Genomic DNA, 5,000 nt, shown 5'->3' on the forward strand with positions numbered 1-5,000 from the left:
GTCCAATGACGCTGTGACACACCGCCACAGACCATGATGGTCCACCTCCAAATCAATCCCACTCCAGAGTACAGGCCTCAGTGTAATGCTCATTCTTTCGACAATAAACGCGAATCCGACCATCACCCCTGGTGAGACAAAACTGCGACTTGTCAGTGAAGAGCACTTTTTCCCAGTCCTGCCTGGTCCAGCGGTGGTGGGTTTGTGCCCATAGGCAACGTTGTTGCTGGTGATGTCTGGTGAGGACCTACATTACAACAGGCCTACAAGCCCTCAGTCCAGCTTCTCTCAGCCTATTGCGGACAGTCTGAGCACTGATGGAGGGATTGTGCGTTCCTGGTGTAACTCGGGCAGTTGTTATTCCCATCCTGTACCTGTCCCGCAGGTGTGATGTTTGGATATACCGATCCTGTGAAGGTGTTGTTACACGTGGTCTGCCACTGCGAGGATGATCAGCTGTCCGTCCAGTCTCCCTGTAGCTCTGTCTTAGGCGTCTCACAGTACGGACATTGCAATTTATTGCCATGGCCACATCTGCAGTCCTCATGCCTCCTTGCAACATGAAAGTCAAGTTAACAAACAGATTACCGACCATTTCGAATCTCACTGCACCTTCTCCGCTATGCAATCTAGTTTCAGAGCTGGTCATGGGTGCACCTCAGCCCCGCCTTATCTCAGCTCATTGGTCACCATAGCAGCACCCACCCGTAGCACACGCAAATTCTTACTTTGGCCGCCTCTCCTTCCAGTTCTCTGCTGCCAATGACTGGAACAAACTGCAAAAATCTCTGAAGCTGGAAACACTTTATCTCCCTCACTAGCTTTAAGCACCAGCTGTCAGAGCAGCTCACAGATCACTGCACCTGTATCAAATCAAATCAAAACAAATACAATTTCATTTGTCACATACACATGGTTAGCAGATGTTAATGCGAGTGTAGCGAAATGCTTATGCTTCTAGTTTCGACAATGCAGTAATAACCAACAAGTAATCTAACCTAACAATTCCACAACTATGACCTTATACACACAAGTGTAAAGGGATAAAGAATATGTACATAAAGATATATGAATGAGTGATGGTACAGAACGGCATAGACAAGATGCATTAGATGGTATCGAGTACAGTATATACATATGAGATGAGTAATGTAAGGTATGTAAACATAAAAGTGGGATAGTTTAAAGTGGCTATGTATTACATAAAGATGGCAAGATGCAGTGGATGATATAGAGTACAGTATATACATATACATATGAGATGAGTAATGTAGGGTATGTAAACATTATTTTAAGTGGCATTGTTTTTTACATCAATTTCCATTATTAAAGTGAGCTGGAGTTGAGTCAGTATGTTGGCAGCAGCCACTCAATGTTAGTGGTGGCTGTTTAACAGTCTGATGGCCTTGAGATAGAAGTTGTTGTTCAGTCTCTCGGTCCCTGCTTTGATGCCCCTGTACTGACCTCGCCTTCTGGATGATAGCGGGGTGAACAGGCAGTGGCTCGGGTGGTTGTTGTCCTTGATGATCTTAATGGCCTTCCTGTGACATCGGGTGGTGTAGGTGTCCTGGAGGGCAGGTAGTTTGCTCCTGGTGATGCGTTGTGCAGACCTCACTACCCTCTGGAGAGCCTTACGGTTGTGGGTGGAGCAGTTGCCGTACCAGGCGGTGATACAGCCCAGCAGGATGCTCTCGATTGTGCATCTGTAGGAGTTTGTGAGTGCTTTTGGTGACAAGCCAAATTTCTTCAGCCTCCTGAGGTTGAAGAGGCGCTGCTGCGCCTTCTTCACAATGTTGTCTGTTTGGGTGGACCAATTCAGTTTGTCTGTGATGTGTACGCCGAGGAACTTAAAACTTACTACCCTCTCCACTACTGTCCCGTCGATGTGGATAGGGGGGTGCTCCCTCTGCTGTTTCCTGAAGTCCACGATCATCTCCTTTGTTTTGTTGACTTTGAGTGTGAGGTTATTTTCCTGACACCACACTCCGAGGGCCATCACCTCCTCCCTGTAGGCCGTCTCGTTGTTGATGGCACTGTAGTGTCGTCCGCAAACTTGTTGATTGAGTTGGAGGCGTGCATAGCCACGCAGTTGTGGGTGAACAGGAAGTACAGGAGAGGGCTCAGAACGCACCCTTGTGGGGCCCCAGTGTTGAGGATCAGCGGGGTGGAGATGTTGTTACCTACCCTCACCACCTGGGGTGGCCTGTCAGGAAATCCAGTACCCAGTTGCTCAAGGCGGGGTCGAGACCCAGGGTCTCAAGCTTGATGACGAGTTTGGAGGGTACTATGGTGTTAAATGCTCTGTGATCTGTAGTTGATGAACAGCATTCTCACATAGGTATTCCTCTTGTCCCGATGGGTTAGGACAGTGTGCAGTCTGGTTGCGATTGCGTCGTCTGTGGACCTATTGAGGCGGTAAGCAAATGGAAGTGGGTCTATGGTGTCAGGTAGGGTGGAGGTGATATGGTCCTTGACTAGTCTCTCAAAGCACTTCATGATGATGGAAGTGAGTGCTACGGGCGGTAGTCGTTTAGCTCAGTTACCTTAGCTTTCTTGGTAACAGGAACAATGGTGGCCCTCTTGAAGCATGTGGGAACAGCAGACTGGGATAAGGATTTTTTTAACATGTACATAGCTCATCTGTAAATAACCCATCTAATCTACCTCATCCCCATGCTGTATTTATTTATTTATCTTGCTCCTTTGCACCCCAGTATCTCAACTTGCACATTCATTTTCTGCACATCCTACCATTCCAGTGTTTAATTGCTATATTGTAATTACTTCACCACCATGGCCTATTTATTGCCTTACCTCTCTTATCCTACCTTATTTGCACATGCTGTATATAGATGTTTCTACTGTATTATTGATTGTATGTTTGTTTATTCCATGTGTAACTCTGTGTTGTTGTATGTGTCAAACTGCTTTGCTTTATCTTGACCAGGTCGCAGTTGTAAATGAGAACTTGTTTTCAACTAGCCTACTTGGTTAAATAAAGCTGAAATAAAAAAATTAAGTAAATAAAAAATGCCTAAGGCACGTTCACACAGATGAGCAGGGACCCTGGGCATCTTTCTTTTGGTGTTTTTCAGAGTCAGTAGAAAGGCCTCTTTAGTGTTCTAAGTTTTCATAACTGTAACCTTAATTGCCTACCGTCTGTAAGCTGTTAGTGTCTTAACGACCGTTACACAGGTCGTCATTCATTTTTTATGGTTCAATGAACAAGCATGGGAAACAGTGTTTAAACCCTTTACAATAAAGATCTGTGAAGTTATTTGGATTTTTAAGAATTGTCTTTGATAGACAGGGTCCTGAAAAAAGGATGTTTCTTTTCTTGGTGAGTTTAGGAGGTTAATTAATGAGTCTGAAAGTTACTGCCTATGCTAATGGTTCACTTTCAGACACACACACAACAATGTCCATGCCCTTGGTGTGTTAATGCTCAGTAACACCTGGAGTTCACAGAAGGACCCTGTTCTAAAATGCTTTAGTGTTATACATCAGCAAGGAGTTGTGGAACCGATGTGATTGGTGAGTCAGTAGAGTTTTAGAACACTGAAGCCAGTAAAACAATAACATAACATAGTAAATAATGGATCTGCAGTGTTTCCCCTAGGATTTCATTCAGCAGTGGTGGCAAGGGTAGCAGCAAAATATTTTTTGCAGAGATTGCAACACTTTATCAGTGGTAGGCCACCGCTGCTAAATTGGTCTGGTCCCAGAGAGAACAATGTGTGTGTGTGTGTGTGTGTGTGAATGGTGTCTCTATGTGTTTGTGCGTGTGTGTGAACCCTGAAAGGTTCTCAATAGACTAGCTGTCCTGTACTGCAATTGGTCTAGCTTTCCTGAACCGCAATTGGTCTAGCTTTCCAGTAGTGTAATTGGTCTAGCTGTCCTGTACTGTAATTGCAGGGCTCTGCTGGAAGTAACAGTGATGGGAGGAGAAGAGGAGGAAAGTAGGAGAGGTGAGGAAAAGGGAAAAAGAAGTGAGAAGTGAGGAGGAGTTGAAGAGACAGGCGGATATGAACGAGGGGGAGAAAGGAGGAGCAGCTGAAAGTTGAGGATAGAAGGAGTTAACAGGAGAAGAAGGGAGGAGACTGTGGAGAAGAGAGGGGGAGAGATGAGGAGAAGAGGAGAGTGAGGAAAAGAGAAGAGAAGGGGAGAGGTGAGCTATTCTCATTTGTGTTCTGTAAGATGGATCCCAGGGGAGGAGTGTTGCCCTTGACAACATTTAATGCTTAAAAGCCACACAGACACAGAGACACACACAGACACACACAGAGACACACACACAGACACACACAGAGACACACACACAGACACACACAGAGACACACACACAGACACACACAGACACTCACACACAGACACACACACACGGAGACACACACACAGACACACACAGACACACTCCCATGCACACACACACACACACACACACACACACACACACACACACACACACACACACATACACACACACACACACACAGAGAGACATACACAAACAGACACACACACACACAAACAGACACACACACAAACAGACGTACACACACACACACACACACACACACACACACAAACAGACACACACACTTAGCTTCGTCTGTGTCAAGGGCCTTTCTCTTTTTTAATTCTCTCCTTCTCGGCTCCACCTTTCCTTTCTGACCGTCCATTTCGCTTTGTGTCTGAAATGTTATCGGTAGGGAAGCAGGTAGACAGTTTCTATTAATGTATAGAAGCAACATATATTAATGGTATCTGTTGCTTTTATACATGTCTTACTACTCTAAAGTTATCTTAATTCTCGCTCAAAAAACTCCTGCGGCTTATTTTTCAAATGGGCATGTTTTGTTTCTAAATGTCTGCTCAAGAGTGAAGGTTTCATCGAGTTGTGAGATAGTACTTTTGCACAAACCCACGGTGGCTGAGGAAAGGCACTACTCCCAATATAAGTGAACCCCAAATCAATGTGTTTGTCATCATATTTGAGC

General features: G+C 45.1%; 1 protein-coding gene across 1 annotated transcript in view; it reads left to right on the forward strand.

Annotated features, from left to right (window-relative positions):
- cacna2d3a (calcium voltage-gated channel auxiliary subunit alpha2delta 3a) overlaps positions 1-5,000 on the forward strand; it is a 324,461-nt gene that overhangs the window by 191,935 nt on the left and 127,526 nt on the right. The gene's annotated exons all lie outside the window — the stretch shown is intronic.

Source organism: Oncorhynchus mykiss, chromosome 16 (genome assembly GCF_057628025.1).
Source record: "Oncorhynchus mykiss isolate SJ-2025 chromosome 16, ASM5762802v1, whole genome shotgun sequence".
NCBI classification, from domain to species: Eukaryota; Metazoa; Chordata; class Actinopteri; order Salmoniformes; family Salmonidae; genus Oncorhynchus; species Oncorhynchus mykiss.